We start from the raw sequence: 21,577 nt of genomic DNA, 5'->3' as shown, positions 1-21,577 counted from the left end.
TCCGTTACACACTCTAAGGACGGCTGAGTTCGAATTTCGTGAAAATCTGCCCAAAATTGACAGACAAAATGGCCGCCGTTCGTTCTCAAATAGCGTAAAGATATATCAAGGTTGTGGACCCTATAGAGGTCACAATTTTTATCCGATTTTGTTGAAACTTGAAATGTAAGTTTATAACCCAAAGATCTTGGTTCCTTTCGATATTCGCGTATATCAGACTGTAACTTCCTGAATTATGGCCCCTGATTGTACGAAAAATCGCGTTTTTAGCTTGTGGACGCTATAGAGGTCATAATTTTTATTCGATTTAAAAAAACGTTTTAATATATCGTTCCCAAATAGCGTAAAAATATGATATATCAAAGGTTGTGGACTCTCTAGAGGTCACAATTTTCTTCTGATTTTGATGGAACTTGAAATGTAAGTTTATAACCCAAAGATCTTGGTTACTTTCGATATTCGTGCATATCGAATTATAACTTCCTGAATTATTGCTCCTGATTGTACGAAAAATCACCTCTTTTTTTGAGCTTGTTCTCTGTCCATCTCTTGCAAAATGTGGGCGTATCTTGCATGGCAACCGCTTGTCTTACTATTTACGGCATTTTGTCTCTGACCACAGGGAAGAACCATATCGCAACTTGTAGGGTTATATTTCCTCTAAGTCTCGAAGAAAGGACAGTTCTGGCTTAAATTATTAAAACTTTGGCAATAGTATTCATTGCAGTATAAGTTTGATTTGCATCACAATTCAGAGTTATGTCCCTTTGTACATTCAGCCTGATGGAATGTAAGTGTGTGATGATACAGGACAGTAATATTAATATTGATGGTATATTTATAGCTGGCTTGGTTTTATAGTTCTAGCACAGAAAACTTTACTACAACTGGTGGGTTTATAAAACAGGGCCTGATAAAAATCTCATGATACAAAAGGCTCCGGACAGTGGAGGGGGGGGGGGTCATACAAGACAAGGAGCAGAAGGCTTACACCCAGGGGGCGGGGATTGTAGTCAAGAACTTTATATCTTACGGTCTGTGATTGAGGTAAGTGCTGTGATATCTTTGCCAAGCTTTTACAAGACAAGGAGAAGGTTAGCTGGTCCAGCCATGTGGTTCTTCTCCAGTTATACCCACTATATAAAGAGCCATATGTGCAAGTGAGTTGTTTTGTGTATGAATCTGTTTTTTCTATTTTTTTCTAGAAACTGAAATGACTGAAAGATGAACAAGTAGTTTTCATCATATGAAGAAATTAAAGACATAGCAGAATAATTTACATTTAGACAAACTGGCATTATTTAAATAGAGTCTAGCTGCCATATTCCGCATAAAAGAAAACTTGAAATAAATTTCAAAAATTAATTTGTTTTAATAACAAATTTTTATCTGAATTTAGAAGAAAACGCTTTTGCCCGATTAATCCTTTCTGTTTGGTTGGATGAATATCAGACATATTACTTTAAACTTTGAACAGAACAGTAGGACATTAAACCCCATTTTATTTCATTTAAACATTGAATTTTAATTCAACATTTTCTTTTTACTGGAATTTTAAATTATTATAAAACAACACTACAGACCTACAGCAGAATTATTTCTTATATTTACAGTACGTTACAATACAGTACAAACTTGAATGATTGAACAGTTCATTAGATACCATCATAACACCATGGTTGCTGTGTCATGTCATGTCTCTTTCTTCCTATCTACATGTTGATAGGTTGGACTTTAAACTGTCTATATGTTGTCAGTATGTCTGCACTAATTTTTATACGCCCACATTTTCATGTGGACGTATATATTGTCGTCGCCCCTGTCAAACCGTCCGTCCACAATTGATTTTGGACACTCTACATGTCACAATTCTTATCCGATTTTGACGAAACTTGAAATATAGGTTTATCTCCAAAAGATCTTGGTCGCTTTACATATTGGCATGTATCGGATCGAAACTTCATGGATTATGGCCCCCGATTGTACGAAAAAATCATGTTTTTAGCTTGTGGAACCTATAGAGGTCACAATTTTTATCCGATTTTGTTGAAACTTGAAATGTAAGTTTATATTCGAGAATATCGGACCGTAACTTCCTGAATCATGGCCCCTGATTGTACGAAAAATCGCGTTTTTAGCTTGTGGACCCTATAGAGGTCATAATTTTTATCTGATTTAACAAACCGTTGTAGTATTTCACCGTTACATCCTAAGGATGGTTGAGTTCGAATTTCGTGAAAATCGGCCCAAAACTGACAGACAAAATGGCCGGCCCTCGTTCTCAAATGGCGTAAAAATATGCTGTATCAAGGTTCTGGACCCTATAGAGGTCACAATTTTTATCCGATTTTGTTGAAACTTGAAATGTAAGTTTATAACCCAAAGATCTCGGTTCCTGTCGATATTCGTGCATTACGAACCGTAACTTCCTGAATTATGGCCCTAATTGTCCGAAAAATCGCATTTTTAGCTTGTGGACCCTATAGAGGTCATAATTTTTATCCCATTTAAAAAACCGTATTATTATATCACCGTTACACCCTAAGGACGGCTGAGTTAGAATTTCATGAAAATCGGACCTAAACTGACAGACAAAATGGCCACCCCTCGTACTCAAATAGCATAAAAAGATGTTGTGGACCCTCTAGAGGTTACAATTTTCTTTTGATATTGATGAAACTTGAAATATAAGTTTATAACTCAAAGATCTTGGTTCCTTTCGATAATCGCTCATAGTAACTTACTTCCTGAATTATGGCCCCTGATTGTACGAAAAACCGCGTTTTTAAAAAAAACGTTCAAATATATCACTGTTACACGGTATTTCTGGCTGAGTTCGAATTTTATGAAAATCAGACCAAAACTGCCGGACAAAATGGCCACCCCTCGTACACAATTAGCGTAAAAATATGGTATATCAATGTTGTGGACCCTCTAGAGGTCACAATTTTCTTCTGATTTTGATGAAACTTGAAATGTAAGTTTATAACCCAAAGATTGCTTTCGATATCCGTGCATATCGAATCGTAACGTCCTGAATTATGGCCCTTGATTGAACAAAAAAATCATGTTTTTAGCTTGTGATCCCTGTAGAGGTCACAATTTTTATCTGATTTAAAAAAAATGTGTGAATATATCACCATTACACACGAAGATCTTGGATCCTTTTGATAATCGCGGATACCTGAACTTAACTTCCTGGATAATGGCCCCTGATTGTTTGAAAAGTGGCATTTTCAGCTTGCGGATTCTCTAGAGGTCACAATTTTTTTTCCGATTTTAAATAACGTTCAAATATTTCACCACCATAATGAAGGTTGAATTCGAATTTCGGGAAAATCGAAATGAACCTGCCCAACAAAATGGCCGCTCTTTGTACACAAATTGTGTAAAAGTATGCAATACGAAGGTTGTCAACTCTCTACAGGTCACAATTTTTGTCCGATTCTGATGAAACTAAACATATCTTTATATCCCAAAGATCTCAGTCCCTTTTGATATTTGCGCATTTCAGACCATAACTGTCTGGATTATTGCTCTTGATTGTACAAAAAATCCTGTTTGTTTTTAGCTTGTTCTCTATCCATCTCTTGCAAAATGTGGACGTATCCTGCCTTTAAACCTGTTTAAATGGTGCTTCAAAAAAAAAAATTTACAAGCAAATAATGTTTAATTGCTTTTCTCAAAAGCTTTTAATTCCAAATTTTTACCTGGATATTTATCAGTAAAACAAAAAATGAAATAACCACGACCACAGCCTAATCTTTTTAATAGACCTGTACGTCATGTATTTATTTATGATTGTTTATGATTATTTATGAAGTAAAGCGAAACACAAATTAAACAATTAAAATTATTATTTAATGCTTTATTTAATAATCTTTATGATGACATTTGTTAATAATTTGTACCTTTTTTCACATTTTTATGTACAAAATATTCTTGTTAATTTTTTTTATATAAAATTAGTTAAATTTATTTCCAAGAAGTATTTGTTGGTTTTTTGTTTTTTTTTAAAGTTTTTATAACTCTTATTTAATCATTATGCATAATTTAGGCCTAAGTGAGTTATCTTGCCTTTTCTTGCTTTAAGTTCCAATATATTAACAATACCAATCAATGTACCCGGTGTTTACTTATCCTGCTTCAAGTTTCAATATATTAACAAGTGATTATAATACCCTCAACCTGCTGCAAGTTTCAATATAGATTATAATACCTGTCAGGGTAGCTATTGATGATTTTTGAGAGCTCTTCTTCCGCAGTATTCAGTCATTGAAAATATTTAACAACATTTTGAATAAATTATATATGGAAGCATGTATTGTTTTATTATATCAATCAAATTAAACAATTAAAACATTCACGCTGAAAGCTCAATTTTCATATTATTGTGCCATATGTCTATAAGCTAGTTTTTTTATGATTTAATGTATGTCAAAATGAAGTAAAGTGGAGAATTTTTTACCTGGATGTATTTTTTATTTATTTATGCATTTATCTACCGTAAACATACAAGTATTTGAACTTTATTTATTTGAATATACATATATATATATATATAATATATTATGTGTAATAATCATATTTAATATGATCTAAAAATAATATTTATCTTGCTATTTCTTTTTCTTAATGAGACAAAAAGTCAGATTTACAATCATGCCCAAAACAAAAATTTTATTAAAACAAATTGATGTTTATTGTTTTATTAAATCAGTCAAATAAACAAATAACATACATTATGCAAGAGCTAAATCTGCCTATTACAGGTCTTACTTTAGGCCTGAAATGGTATCTAAATTATCAATTAGACATCTATTAACTTATCCAGATCATAATCAACTCTCGATGTCATCGCTAGTCTGCGATGGTTATTGGATTAGGTTCCGATTTGCTGTTCGACTTCCATTGATGATTTAATCATGAAATGGATAATTGAGACCAATTTTTTTTTATCGTACCGACTTTAGTAATGATGATCGAGGCTAGTCCGAAAATTCAATCACTAAAATCTCGGTTCAGAGTGGATCACTTTGACTGAAATTGTCAGCAAATTGCCTTTACATTATCTAGTTTTTATACGCCCACATTGAAATGTGGTCGTATATTGTCGTCGCCCCCATCCGTCCGGCGGTCCGGCGTCCACAAGTTAATATCCGATTGACTTTAAATTTATACACAGTGTTTAAGGCCATGAGACGAAGAAGCCTATTGATTTTCAGCGATTTCCGATAATTACTGCCAAAGTTATGGCCCTTGATCACTTAAAAAATTGTTGTGGACGTTCTAGAGGCCAAAGTTAATATCCGATTGACTTTAAATTTATACACAGTGTTTAAGGCCATGAGACGAAGAAGCCTATTGATTTTCAGCGATTTCCGATAATTACTGCCAAAGTTATGGCCCTTGATCACTTCAAAAAATGTTGTGGACGTTCTAGAGGCCAAAGTTAATATCAGATTGACTTTAAATTTATACACAGTGTTTAAGGCCATGAGACGAAGAAGCATATTGATTTTCAGCGATTTCCGATAATTACTGCCAGAGTTATGGCCCTTGATCACTTCAAAAAATCTTGTGGACGCTCTGGAGGCCAAAGTTAATATCCGATTGACTTTTAAATTTATACACAGTGTTTAAGGCCATGAAACGAAGAAGCCTATTGATTTTCAGCGATTTCTGATAATTACTGCCAAAGTTATGGCCCTTGATTACTTCAAAAAATCTTGTGGATGCTCTAGAGGCCAAAGTTAATATCCGATTGACTTTAAATTTATACACAGTGTTTAAGGTCATGCGACGAAGAAACCTATTGATTTTCACTGATTTCCGATAATTACTGCCAGAGTTATGGCCCTTGATCACTTTGAAAAATCTTGTGGACGCTCTAGAGGCCAAAGTTAATATCCGATTGACTTTAAATCTACATACAGTGTTTAAGACCATGAGACGAAGAAGGCTATTGATTTTCAACGATTTCCGATAATTACTGCCAGAGTTATGGCCCTTGATCACTTCAAAAAATCTTGTGGACATTCTAGGGGCCAAAGTTAATATCCGATTGAATTTAAATTTATACACAGTGTTTAAGGCCATGAGACGAAGAATCCTATTGATTTTCAGCAATTTCCGATAATTACTGCCAAAGTTATGGCCCTTGATCACTTCAAAAAATCTTGTGGACGCTCTAGAGGCCAAAGTTAATATCCGATTGACTTTAAATTTATATACAGTGTTTAAGGCCATGAGACGAAGAAGACTATTGATTTTCAGCAATTTCCGATAATTACTGCCAGAGTTATGGCCCTTGATCACTTCAAAAAATCTTGTGGACACCTTAGAGGCCAAAGTTAATATCAGATTTACTTTAAATTTATACACAGTGTTTAAGACCATGAGACGAAGAAGCCTATTGATTTTCAGCGATTTCTGATAATTTTTGCCAGAGTTATGGCCCTTGATCACTTTGAAAAATCTTGTGGACACTCTAGAGGTCAAAGTTAATATCCGATTGACTTCAAATTTATACACAGTGTTTAAGGTCATTAGATGAAGAATTCTATTGATTTTCAGCGATTTCCGATAATTACTGCCAGAGTTATGGCCCTTGATCACTTCAAAAAATCTTGTGGACGCCTTAGAGGCCAAAGTTAATATCAGATTGACTTTAAATTTATACACAGTGTTTAAGACCATGAGACGAAGAAGCCTATTGATTTTCAGCGATTTCTGATAATTTTTGCCAGAGTTATGGCCCTTGATCACTTTGAAAAATCTTGTGGACACTCTAGAGGTCAAAGTTAATATCCGATTGACTTTAAATTTATACACAGTGTTTAAGGTCTTGAGAAAAATCTTGTGGATGCTCTAGAGGCTAAAGTTAATATTCGATTGACTTTAAATTTATACACAGTGTTTGAGGCCATGAGCTGAAGAATCATATTGATTTTCAAAGTGATCAAGTTATGGCCCTTGATCACTTTGAAAAATCTTGTGACGCTCTAGAGACTAAAGTTATCATCTGATTGACTTCAGATTGATACACAGAGTTTAAGGTCTTGAGACAAACAAGTATATTGATTTTCAATGAATCTTTATGACTTGAACAGCTAAATGCATGATGTTAAAAGTTTCGTATACCAAACGTTATCATGGGGCAGAACTAATGGTTTTCTGATAATTACTTAATGAGTTGTTACTCTTAATCAGATTTTAATGTATTATATATGTTTCATTACCGAAAAAAGTAAAAATATGCGACAACTCTTGTTGACTGCCCGGACGATATAGCTGCTGTGGGCGTATGTTTCGTTGCCTGGCAACCTATCTTTAACTATTATAGTGAGAACTGCCAGTTCTTTATCTAATCTCATATAATGTATGTTTAAGACATTCATGGTTAATCCATTGTATATATATTGTCATATATAGTGTCATATGTAGATATATTATTAACACCTGAAGATGTCTATAGAGGGCAGATAGATAGATTGCGATTTGGTGTATATCAAAATAAAGTAAAGTGCTTGATTTTTATACGTCCATATTTAAATTTGGTCGTATATTGTTGTCATCCCCGTCGGTCAGATGTCCATAATTACTGCCAGAGTTTCACTTTGAAAAATCCTGTAGACACTCTATAAGTTAATATCCGATTGACTTTAAATTTAGGGGGTCACGGTGGCTAAGTGGGTAAGGCGCTGGCTCGCTAGCCTGGTGGTCGGGTGTTTGATCCCTGCATTGGCCGAGAAAGTTCATCCCGATTTTCCGGCGTGGTTCCCCCTTGTCAGTGATGCAGGACGGAGGGCCTGACAAGGACAGCTGTCTAGTCATTTGGATGAGACGAAAAACCGAGGTCCCGTGTACACATTAGCGTGCACATAAAAGATCCCTTGACAGTTGGAATTCGATATAAGAGTAGGCCGTAGTGCCACTGTCCAGGCAAAATTTCCCTCATAGCACACTGTATGGCGTATGCCCATCTTCATTAGCCCAGGTTAGGAGCAGAACAGTAGGACGTTAAACCCCATTTCATTTCATTTCACTTTAAATTTATACACAGTGTTTAAGGTCATGAGATAAAGAAGCCTATTGATTTTCAGCAATTTCCAATAATTTTCCCCCAATAATTGTCATCTATTTATTTTGGTATTTCGGCGGGGGACATCAGCCTCACTGTTTACTTGTTACTGTCAGAGTTATGGTCCGTGATCACTTTGAAATATCTTGTAAGTGATCTAGAGACTAAAGTTAACATCCGATTGACTTTAAATTTATACACATTAATTAAGGCCATGAAACGAATAATCCTATTGATTTGCAATAATTATTGCCAGAGTTTTGGCCCCCTGATCACTTTGAAATATCTTGTGGACGCTCTAGAGGCCTAAAGTCATAGGTGTAGGGGGCCAATCTCAGTTGTGTGGTGGGGGGAGGAGGGTCTGAGACTATTTGCTAGAAAATTTTCTTTGTCACCCAAATTTTCAGAATAAATCAATCATTTACTAAAACAAATTTTCCACAAATGTTATTGTGCGAGGTATTATAGTATTATAATTATATTCCTATGATATAGGGTCTCATTCTCTCATGTTTATGATTTCTGATAATTACTTAATGGGATGTTACTGGTATAATATTTTCATGTGTTGTAAAAGTTTAATTACTGACAACTCTTTTGTTGACTAGGGGGGGTTGGATGGCCAAATGGTTAGCATGTGCGTGCTTTAACATACGGCCTGTCATTGAGTCAACCGGCATGGTTTCGAATCTCCGGTTGTACGTGACAAGGAGTAACTATAGGGTCGCCTGTCCAATCTCGTGGGTTTTCTCTGGGTCCCACTGCTAAAGACCCCTACGCGCAAGCAAATTATTGAAATAAAATTAAACCATATGTTTGTCCTGAAATGACCTAGTTTGTGTCGAGTGGATGTTAAACCCCATTTCTCTCTCTCTCTCTTTTGTTGACTTCCCGTACAATTCAGCTGCTGGGGGTGTATGTTTCATTACATGGCAACCTATCTTTTACCTGACATTTTTTTATTTATTTGTTTTTGTTTTTGTTATATTGAAATTGTTTAATCCACACTGTAGTCATGGCAACATGATAGTTTACTATTATGATATCTGTAAGTTTTATAAATATATATATGATATATTTTAAGACTTGATTTATTGATATGTTTTTCTCCTCGAGAACTATTATTTTATTCATCATCTGAGAATTATTAACGACCAATTTATTTGTATTTGTTTTCTTATTTGTTAAAATAATGGATTTAAAACGGAAACTTTTCCAATTTTGTTTAATAATAGATTTAAAATCTGAAACTTGTTTATTTTGTTTAAAAAACAACAAAGTGCTATTAATGAAGTCATCAAATTTGCGTCCTAATTGTTGTGTTTGTGTTTTTTATAGACTTGATGTAGAGAGATTTATACCAACATCTCATCATTTACCACATTGTTTTCTATTTTACATTAATTTGTATAACAAATCTCTGTACATCAAGTGTTGGTATAACAAATCTCTGTACATCAAGTGTTCTAGTCTTTACTTATTGTATTGACATATCTATCAACATTTGTTGTATGTCAGTACCCATTGTATTAGTTAGGTTTTAGTCAGTATAAACTCTACCAATTCTATTCAGTACAAATTAAAATGACTACACATTGTAATATTTTAATTAATACAATTTAAACTATGTACATCTTAATAAGATAATTGATTATTCGCAACACTCAGTTTTTCATTCTACCTTGTCATCAATGCACTTGTCAGTTCTATCCGTACTGTATTCCCAGTGACTGGGGATTCTTTTCCTTGTGACTGTGTACTCTTTATCAATAATTTCAGCAGTTCCATTTTAACAAGATACAAGGAAATAGGAAATATATTAAAAATTAAATTCAAGATTCAATGAAATATGAGGTGATACTATCAGATCCAAAGATATATTTTTAATGTATAAGTATGTTGAATATTAAAGGACAATATTGGTGCCAGTCATTATCACATATGTGATAGAACTGGTTAAACATGTTCCAACTATTATTTTGGTCTTCGAAAGAATTATTAGTGAGCAGAAATTCGCCCCTGTATCTGTTATCATTCGTCACTTCAGTGATTTATATAGAGGGATAACTTGTGTTTTCCTTTTGCGTTCATCACTTCCGATTGTTCAAGCATTGATTACGCATCTATCGTAGCAATGATCTCTGTGATAAAATAATATTTGGAACGTGTTTAGCCAGTTCTAGATTAAAGCGTGACATGTTAAGCGCGCAACATCAGTTGAATAATGACCCCCAGAATAAATTTCTACGTAAAATATCTTCGGAACGTAAAAAAATATATAAAAAGACTATAAAATTTAAAAGTAAACAAGCCAAAACCGCAATATTAGATAAACTAAATGATCTACAAACGAACAACCCACGTGAGTATTGGAAATTAGTAAATTCACTTCTTCAAGATGACAGTAAAAGTAAAGAAACTAATGATATTCCGCTGAAAACATGGGAAAACCATTTTTCAAAATTATTCCAACAAAAAACACCTGAGAAAACAAGCATTAACAACGATAACATAGACATGAATATCAAAATGCTCATAAACTCCTCTACTTTAATAAATTATAAAATAAATCAAGTATCTACTGAAGAGATACACACAGCTTTAAAAAAAAAATTAAAGAAAAAAAGCCAATGGCCCAGACCTAATTTTGAATGAAATGCTAATTACATCTAATGAATATATGATTGACCAGTTTCTTAAACTCTTTAATCTAATACTTAAGTCAGGTACATTCCCCCACTCATGGGGTGAATCTTTTATCATACCAATTTATAAAAAAGGAGACAAACTTGACACAAACAACTGTAGGGGTATTGCCCTTGCGAGTTGCCTAAGCAAATGTTTTCTCTCCATAATAAATAAACGTGTAACCGATTATCTGGAAGCACACAGCCTTATTGACGCAGCTCAGTGTGGTTTTAGAGAAAACCACAGAACAGTGGACAATGTTTTGTTTTAAAGAAATGCTGTATCAAGCGGAATAGAATCAAGGATTGAGTTTAATTATCCTATATACTCTCTCTGACATTGTTGGCAATGTTTAAGTCTATGTTTGCAAAGGATTATAATGCGCTAAAATGAGAATTTTAACAAGTTCCGGTGTTATATAAGCATGTGCACAACACCTGACATTGTCGAGTGCGTCAAGTAAGATTTAGGTTTAAAATATTGTCTTGTCCCAATCCATAAAACATGTTACTGGGTCCACCAAACCTTATGTTTTACTGTTGCCCATCTGTTACTGTAAAGCAACATACGTTTGATGCCCTTGATGACGATAAATAAATTATCTCACAAACGTCGAATGTATTTGACCAGATCCATCGATTGTTGTATGTGCCTGTAGAGTTTCTACATTTAAACTACTTCCATTGAACAACAACAACAACTATATTCCTATCTGTTATATTTTAGGATTAACCTGGGTGTTTGGATTTCTCGCCATATCAGATGCTCGTCTGGTGTTTCAGTATATCTTCACAGTACTCAACTCTCTACAGGGCTTTCTGATATTTATCTTATTCACTGCCAGAGATAAACAAGTCAGAGATTACTGGAAACAACGTTTCTGGTCCTGCAAAACCAGGAGTACAACATCAAAATCTTCAAAGGCCACCAGTTCCAGTACGGCCTTATAGGGATGATTTCAATTTTACTGATATCAGACAAAATTACACTAAAATATATAAAAAATAATGAAATTAAATCCACTAAAATTAAACATGGTTCATGTGAAGTATTAATAAATCCACGAATTCAATTGGATATATTCTTTTCATCCATGGATGTAATATAATTATCATGATAATGCATGAATGTAATAGTATTTATCATGTCCACCCATGGATTCAGTATACATGTGCATGTATAATTAATCATCATAAAAATTCAGGAGTATTAACGACAGTAGATACAGGAAGATAATATAAGTATCATGATAATCCAACAGTAGGCTTTCGTCGATATGGTTAATCATCTCGATACAGGAATATATTTATATCACTATGTTAATCAGCTCGATACAGGAATATACTTATATCACTATGCTATTTTATTTGATCTTTGTATATCTTTTAACCCGATTTATATTTGTTGTTTTTTTCTTTTCTTTATAATTGTTTAATTTTATATTCATTTATTGGTCTTAAATAATATACGTAATATAATTTAACCCGATTCCTATTTTCTTTTGTTTTACGTTTGTTCTTGTCAATAAATTATATTATTTTATATTGGTTTATAAGAAATACATTGTGTATATACATCAATTTGGGTTTAACGTCCTACGTTTCTGCTGGGCTAATGAAGACGGACATACACCATGCAGTGTGCTATGAAATAAATATTGTCCGGACAGCGGCATCAGGGGCGTGGTGACACATGATTTTGCATGAGAAACAGGATCCCGCCCGGGCCCCAAAAAAACAATATTATGTGTGTGCGAGGAAGGGGGTAGGGTCCTTCCCAGTGCGGCCGAGTAACATTGGGCTGTGTGGAACATGCTAAAGTCGATTTGTAGCACATCTGACACATGGTAAATGTTTCAAACTTGTTATAATGTTTATAATGTTGAAATCGCGTGATAATTGACATTTGCGAGAGGGCGCAAAAACTCACAACCATGACGCAAAGCGCGTCATTGCGCCCCTCTCACTTAACCCCTGGGCGTCATTACATATGCCTTACTCTTTATTTCGAATCCCAACTGTCAAGGGTTCTTTTACGTGCATGTCATTGTTTTTTCGTAGCATTGGAACGACTAGACACAGTCCTTTATCATTGACAAAGGATAACCTAGCTGATAAATCACCAGGAACTGTCCCGGTCAATATCGGGCGTGAACCTGAGCTACCACAGCTTCACCGCTATTCAATGAACAAAATTCTTAATCAGGATATTAAAACCTTCAACTACTACTCATATCGTTATTATAATCAGAATGTCTGGTTAATCTGGTCTATGTTTAATCGGGACAGGATCTCAACTCCTACTCATATCGGTATTATAATCAAAATGACTGGTTAATCTGGTCTATGTTTGTTAACTTCCGTGACGTATGAAGTTTATGACTGAATGAATAAAAGTTATCAACTCTAAAGAAGTTTCTACTGTCTTAACCGTTGTAAATTTTAAACGGATTTCTTCGATTGTGAAGAAACTACTAAATTATGGTTATCAAAAACGTGTGTTCGAAATCAACTCCTGATAAATAACATCCACTGTACAATTAAATATCCCAACAAATGAAAAAATTCTTTGTTGTAAAATTAAAATCGTCACGAATTTTGACATCGAGAAATGCAAAAATGGAAGCTAATACGTCACTTATCGGGGTAGATCATTTCGTAGAAGGGGGTGAAAGCAAGGCGTGTCTATCTAATGTAACGGTGTTTGGCTCTTTTACGACAATTGAAATGTTTCTCTCGGGCAAAGTAATGCGTTTAGGCGCTTACACACATAAAAACGCCTTCATTAGCCCAGCATAGGAGCAGAACAGTAGGACGTTAAACCCCATTTCAATTCATTTCTATTTTATTTTTATAGGTTTATTCATCGATAAATACCGTAAATTATCAACATATCATATCACCCAACGGTTAAATTATCTGCATACTTCGTCTTCAGTTGATATATTTGCCTCCCAAACTCAAACAGTCCAAAAGAACGTGCGTTGTTTTTATAGCAAAAGTCAACACAAAGATGTGTCAACCTTTACCAACTAAAGGAGGGTCACGTGGATAATTTTAAAACGTCATTGTAAACTCGATTGTCTACCTAGCGAAAATTTTTGAGTATTGCCACTGGTTGACGGAATCCAGAGTAGTGAACTTTGACCCCACCTATTTTAAACCAAATGTCTCTTTCCTTGGTATTATTATACTGAAAGAGAATCGGTTTCAGACGAGTTATTTGCCCCTGAGTTAGAAATCGGAATCAGACCAGTTATTTGATAGTCTCGCTTACGAACATGGATGTAAAAGACTTTAGATAGCTTGGTGTTATTTTTGAAATATATTCTCCACATTACAGGCGCCTGTGCCTTTACCACCTTCAATATCTTACGATCGTGTCGCCCATCACGTGACATGAATAATGTTTTGATGAACCCTCTGAAATATCTAAATCGCGTGGTTTTCAATGCGACTTTCAACGATATTGGCACACAATTGCCATATCTGTTCAAACAGTGTCTCAGACTTTAGCATGTTCCAAAGGCAACAAATGTTTCGACTGCGGTACGAGACACCCCCCACCCCAAAGAAACATATCGTGGGTTTTTGTGCCCCCTCGGGGATACCATTCCTCATACAAAATTACGTGTCACCACGCCCCTGCGGTATTTCAACTCATCCTCGCCACGCCATGCCCTTTTTGATGAAACATTTCATTTTGTTGGTGTGGCAGACATTTCCGACATTTTATGTCCCCACAATCTGTTCCATTGTATACAACTGCCTTTGTCCCCAAATAGTAATCCCACCTCACAACCCCGAGGCATGGCGACGGGATGTATACCACCCCCTCCCGATAATTATATAACGACTAGGTATATTCCTGTAGATAAACCTACCCGGCATTTTCCGGTGCCAGTGATTCAGGACAGATAGCCTGACAAGGTGGGGGGTAAAAACTCGCGGTACCGTGTTTACTTTAGCGTGCCCGTAAAAGAACCCTTGACAGGTGGAATTAGAAACATTTTTCTTTGCGATCCCGATCAAATTTCCTCATAGCACATCTTCATACAGAAAGTAGGACGTTGAATCCCATTTACCATCAACTCTACTACTACTAACGCCCCCTCTCTTCCTCGTGTAGATATATATGTTTACTATATTTACCCGATAAGACACACACACATACGGTAAACATGACTGTTAGCTGTAGATAAATCATATGATATTTTATATAAATGAATATTAAAAAATTCCAAAGAATTACCTGATGGTTTGCAATCTAGATCACTTGCTTCAATCTCATCTATACAAACGTTTGACTTTTCTATGTACACTAAAATTCCCCATAGTAAATTAAAAGCTCGGTTAAAAGACGTTATTCACAGTGTCTTTTCATCTAAAACGGGAAATGTTAGATATCATATTTAGTTGTTAATTACAATTCCACATATTTTGTTAAGAACCATAGTGATTCTAAAAATAAATTCACCGCCAACAAGATAATTCAGATGTTGGTTTTTTTAATTGATAATATCTTTGTTGAATTTGGAGGGGAAATTTATCAGCAAGTGGTAGGTATCCCCAAGGGCACCAACTGTGAACTTTTGCTTGCTGATTTGTTTCTCTATTCCTACGAAGTCGATTACATACAGGCACTCGTAAAATCAAAAAAACGATTAGTCAGACATTTTAATTTCACTTATCAATATATCGATGATGTTCTATCAATGAATAATCCAAAATTTAGTGATTATGTAGAATTCATATATCCTGATGAGCTCGAAATTAAAAACACTACTCACAGTGACAATTACGCTTCCTACTTGGATCTGCGTCTCGATTTTGACAATTGCCATAAACTAATTGTTAAATTGTACGATAAACGTGATGACTTTGACTTTCCGATTGTTAACTTTCCATGTATTAGTAGTAACATTTCGATATTACCAGCTTATGGAGTGTTTGTGTCTCAGCTAACACGTTATGCTAGAGCTTGTTCATTTTATTCTGATTTTTTAAGTAGATCGAGGCATTTGTCATCTAAGCTTCAACTATAGGGGTACTTGCGAACTAAACTTATTAAAACCTTTAAAAAGTTTTATGGTCGTCATATTGACTTGATTGGTAAATATAACATGTCTCTCTCGGCTATTATTCTAGATATATTTAATTGACGCGTATACTATCTCCCTGATAATATCTGTCTACTACATCGTTAACACTGTTTATCACGTGCATTTTGCATACCAATAGTCCATTGGCCAATCACGCTGTTTTACTGAGATTTCGCCTAATAGTTTGGATGCAGCTATGGCGGGTGTGGCGCCAGGCAGGGTAAGCTTACTCTTCCGGACACCCGTTACCACTGTTTGTCGTGTATTTTGTACACGGTGAACAGTCCATATGCTGATTACACTATTTTGCCTATACCGTTTTTTTAGGACTTCGAATTTTGTCTAATGGTTTGGATTGTTCGTACTTGGTTTTATTTTATGTTTGACCTCAAAAGTTATAATGCATATACATTAGTGTGGAGGCCTTAAGGGGAAGGGGCACAAAAACAAACCGAACGTTTTGATAGTTTTTTGTTCACGTAAGCCCAGTGGTAAACAGTGGGCGGTTTCAATATATTGCCGGCGCAGCCATTTGTTTTATCTAAAATACCCTATGGTTCCTCCCTGCATCTTGAAACCATGCTTAAAATGATCAAAACTAATCACATTTTAAATAAAATTGGTATTATCTCATTTGTCCTTTGATATACTGGGGCTACGATACCCTGAAGTCACAAACACGGAAATGAAATGGAGTTTAACGTCCGACTGATATGCCCCTACTGGGCTAATGAAGACGGAATTTACATAAAACAATTGAATAGTTTTTGATTGGTCTCCAACCTACATGTCTGGTGGATTTAAAGGAATTCCAATCCGGGAACTCTGACATTAATCTGTAAACGACGTGATCAAATTTTGGCAACGGGCTGAGACCTTGGCAAGATTTTATTTCATTAGTTTTCATGGATTTCACGGGAACAGATTAACATCGGTTTTCCGGACCCATTCTTTATACATTCAGATGAGAAGCTGAATGTGTATTATTGTCCAGCGTTTGTAATTGTAAATACATTTGTATACATAATTAAATTGATGGTTTGGACAATATCAGTCATGTGTATATCTACTCTTTTCTAGGTGAAACATACAGTTTATCAGGATCAGCACCATATGGTATTAGAGGAGGGGATCATAGATTTACATGTCTCTTACTTCTGTTACAGGTCAAACATACAGTTTATCAGGATCAGCATCATATGTTATTAGAGGAGGGGATTACAGATTTACATGTCTCTTACTTCTGTTACAGGTCAAACATACAGTTTATCAGGATCAGCATCATATGGTATTAGAGGAGATGATTACAGATTTACATGTCTCTTACTTCTGTTACAGGTCAAACATACAGTTTATCAGGATCAGCATCATATGGTATTAGAGGAGAAGATTACAGATTTACATGTCTCTTACTTCTGTTACAGGTCAAACATACAGTTTATCAGGATCAGCATCATATGGTATTAGAGGAGAAGATTATAGATTTACATGTCTCTTACTTCTGTTACAGGTCAAACATACAGTTTATCAGGATCAGCATCATATGGTATTAGAGGAGATGATTATAGATTTACATGTCAGATATCTGGTGGTAATATACCTCAAGGTGTGGAGTTTAAAAAAGATGGTTCACAAATCTGTTCGTTATTACTAGTTGGTGGTACATGTCTACCATCTGATCCTACTAGATATACATGTGTTTGTATCAATGGTAACAGCAGATTACTATATCTTAATATAACTGATGTTAAATCAACTGATGCTGGTGACTGGATCTGTAAAGATTTAGATGAGAATGGTGTCAGTAGCCAACCTGTTAATCTTCTTGTTTATTGTAAGTTGATATATTTATAACGTATTGATGGTAAAAACAGTAATATTTCTGTTCTACTGATTTATTATAAGCTGTTATATTTATACACAGAAACAGTTTAATTCATCACTTTATTTCAAACGTACTGCTAAGGATGGAGCACCAATACGTTTAACCGAAATTTCGATGCTTCTGTTCTTCAACAAACTAAATTTGACATTTCTGGCCAGTATATAGATGATTATATATATTTTTGTGCAATGATAGTTTTTTTCTTAATACCCTAGAATTAAAATTCTAGACGTCTTAGCGTTTTCTTATCTGCATTTTTGTGCACTATTTTTTTTTATACCTAAATGGTTAATTCTAACCTTCTTAGCGTTTATTTGTATTATCGCCCTTATGACGTCATTTAGCATACGCCGTCAGGAATGGTCACATATTTCGATTGTTTCCATGTATTCTGTAATTTACTATTTTATAAATAACAAGTAAGACATTTAATCTTGTTGGTTATTTATAAAAAATTCCATGATTATATTAAATTGACTGTTTCTCAATTATTACAGTTTGAATTCTATTTCCATGATTACTTTTAATTTACTTTCATAGTTTTTATATTAAAGCCGATTGTTCACACAAATGTTACAAGACGCAGTTCAAGCGAAATAATGAGTGTTGATAGTGTGCAAGATCACCCTATTCAAAACCGACATGAAGACATTCAGAAAAATTATATTAAATATAAATATACGGCCACAAAATAAAATGTAACTAAAAAAAACAATTAATTTAAAACACACAATCAGTTCTTTTATAAGTATTACATCACAAAATTTTATATATTTTCAGATTATAGGTCCACAGGTTTTTGTAAAGTAGAATTTTTAGTTTTAAAATTCAGTTATTACATGGGTCTTCCTTTGTCTTGTTCTTACTTTGATCTTTCTTTGTCTCGCGAAGTGCGACCAGCAAGGCAGGGGTGAATGGGCAGCTCGAAGTACGACCAGCAAGGCAGGGGTGAAACGTCAGATAGATCATGCTACTGATCAGACTAAAAACTGAATTTTATATAATTCAAACTGTTTTTGTGTGGTTTAAGTTGTATTTGTCTGAAAGGCGTGGCGGCTAGTACTAAAGATTATAGGAACTTAAATCGGTGAACAAATTCTGTCAGTAAATCTTGTATCTTTCTATACCCGCTGTTGTTAAGACAAGCGTTTGATCTTTGGTACATATTTACGATTTAAAAATGTCTCAGAAATTGTTAATAGGCTGACGACACTATTGATTAGGTTAAAATAAAGTATTGAACTGATTTGAGTTGCGATTTCGATTAGTAACAGGCAGTCTCTATGTGATTATATATTGTAATTTTTGTTCAAAGATTGATTGAGTGTAACTTTTTTAAAACTACTTTTGGCTGACAGTGTCGACAGTCGAACGAAACATCAGCTATATCATAACATTTGCCTTATCTTTAGAAGTACTATTTTCACTCTACAAGAACAAATCATTACATACATGTAAATAAAATGCTGACCTACCCAGTCAAACCCCCAAATATGAATTAGTGAACAAAAAGTAAACCATGCACTGCATCTGTTATATATTAATTGTTTATTATACGTGATCTGATTTATACGTAGTGGGTACCTGTATTTTATTTTGATATTTACATTTTAATAGATGGACCAGAGAATATCAGATTTACACCAACTGGTTCTAGTATAACAGTGATAGAAAATGAAAATAGATCGGTAACCTGTTCAGCTGACTGTAATCCACCACCGTGTAATAAAATAAATAGAACATTTGTCTAAGCAAGAAAACGTTTATATTTTCACCCATGCTACGCATTCGTGAAAATATAAGTTTTCTTGCTTCTCGATGAAATAAAATATGTTATTCACTCTAAAACGACAAATATCCTCTATATCTTCATCGACATATGACGGACTGGATGCACGGAGTAAGGAAGAACATCCAGACATTTATCAACAACTCAGTACGTGAACAACACCATATGAAGGTCTGGATGTACAAAGCAAAGACAAGCACCAACACACTTATCAGCAACTTAACATCTATGAAACCCAGAAGCTGTGATTAGCTAGCATTTGCTTTGTTACAAAAGTTAACATTACTGACTCCGAAACAAAAGAGTCCTAACGGAAGCACGGGTTTATTATCCCCCTTGCTATTTAATCGATTTCTACTTGTAACTAGCTTTATATATACTCCGATTTCCTCCCACTTCTAAAGACCCCTACGCGCATCCGAATTATTGAAATAAAATTAAACCATATGTTAGTCCCGAAATGACCTAGTTTGTGGCGAGTGGACGTCAAACCCCATTTCTCTCTCTCTTTATATATATATATATATATATATACGTTCGTTTATTTGTTACGTGTATATTTGTTGTACTGTACACACCTCTGGTGAAGTCGCATCGGGTTAAAAAAAAAGTTCACGGCATATTGTTTGCATTTTCATTGAACACATACATATGGCTGTTCAGAAGTGAAAAAATGAAAATCTTCTATAGACTAAATTCGAAAATATACCAAATACAAGAAAAAATACCTAAAGTTTACTTCTTCTGCGATATTCTGACATTCATTCTCGAAATTACTTGACAATTGAAGCAATATAGTAAAATGCATATATACCATTTATCGCTGACGAGACATTATGTGAAAATTGGATATCCCCGCCAAGTTCTGACGTCATTAGGAGTCCGGAAAATAAGATTGGCACCTTGTGAGTATACACACACGTTACATGCGCTGGGAACAATATGAAATCACACATTCCAATAGTTTCTTTTCCTAATCCTTATGAATCAGGTTTCTTTTGTAACCCCTTCCAACCCATAAGGCTTTGAAATCTGAATGTACCGATTCAGATGTATGTTCAGACCACCTGCCAAGTCCCTTCCCAGGCCTTGCTGATTGGCGGGCCAAATACTGGGGAATGTGGTCTATCACTGTGTGACAATTGCTTGTTTTTGGAATGCCCAGTGCATCATACGCCGCCTCAAACCCAGCAATCGACTCTTTGCAGGAACCGTCTAAATCTCTGCCATCTAGCTGTTAAGACTGTTTTTTTAACTACTTGGAACAGGTACGTCGCTATTTAGATGATAATTTAACAACAGGAAACAGGTAATCCGCTATCTAGATGTTAAAACTATTTTACTACTCTACAACATGAACAGATGCTCCGTTCTCTGTCGTTTATTATGAATGTGAAGGATGAACCTACCGAAGCGGATACGCTATGAAGCTAAGTTCTTTTAATTTCGGTTTCATATTTCTGCCATTTCGATATAATGGTGAATTTACAATCTATTCAGCTTCTTCATGTTTTTTAAATATTCCTTCAAACCTTTCATACCTGTAGAACTAATCTAAATAAAAGTGTATTGGACGCTTTTAAATTTCTTTTCTTTGTATATCATTTAATTTAATTATCAATGGTTATGTAGCGTCCATTGATAATATGTGTGCCATGTCCATGTGGAAATCTGTTGAACGCTTCCATTGGTACTTGAAGTGACGTTCTTTCAAGGGTACCGTGGCACCGGTGAAACCGGTCATCACTGCATTGTAGTTCTAATCTTAAATTTGATTTTGGTTTTGAAAGATTAAAATTTTTTTTTTTTGCTATTATCTGAAGTTTTAAACTGTGGTTACTTCCCTTTGTTGTCGTGGGCAATCATAAGCCCGACTAATTATTATTTTGGAAGTTTGCGGTATACAGAGCAGGTTATTTACAAATAAATGTTTGGCCTTCATAGTCACCACTATTATTTTATATCAGTTCTTTTATTGGTTACCAAATAGGATACAGGATGACTTGAACCTTACAAATGTCACCAAATAGG

At 34.7% G+C, this 21,577-nt stretch overlaps 1 long non-coding RNA gene across 1 annotated transcript in view; it reads left to right on the top strand.

The window, feature by feature from the left end:
* LOC126830423 (uncharacterized) overlaps positions 1-7,537 on the top strand; it is a 37,211-nt gene extending 29,674 nt beyond the window's left edge. Inside the window, exon 7 of the long non-coding RNA XR_008788977.1 lies at positions 1,206-7,537. This is a non-coding gene — a long non-coding RNA (uncharacterized LOC126830423). The remainder of the gene's footprint in view (positions 1-1,205) is intronic.
* Positions 7,538-21,577: the final 14,040 nt, after the last annotated feature.

Source organism: Patella vulgata, chromosome 8 (genome assembly GCF_932274485.2).
Source record: "Patella vulgata chromosome 8, xgPatVulg1.2, whole genome shotgun sequence".
NCBI lineage: Eukaryota > Metazoa > Mollusca > Gastropoda > Patellidae > Patella > Patella vulgata.
Note: the sequence above shows the minus strand (reverse complement) of the source record. Positions and strands in the feature narration are given on the sequence as shown.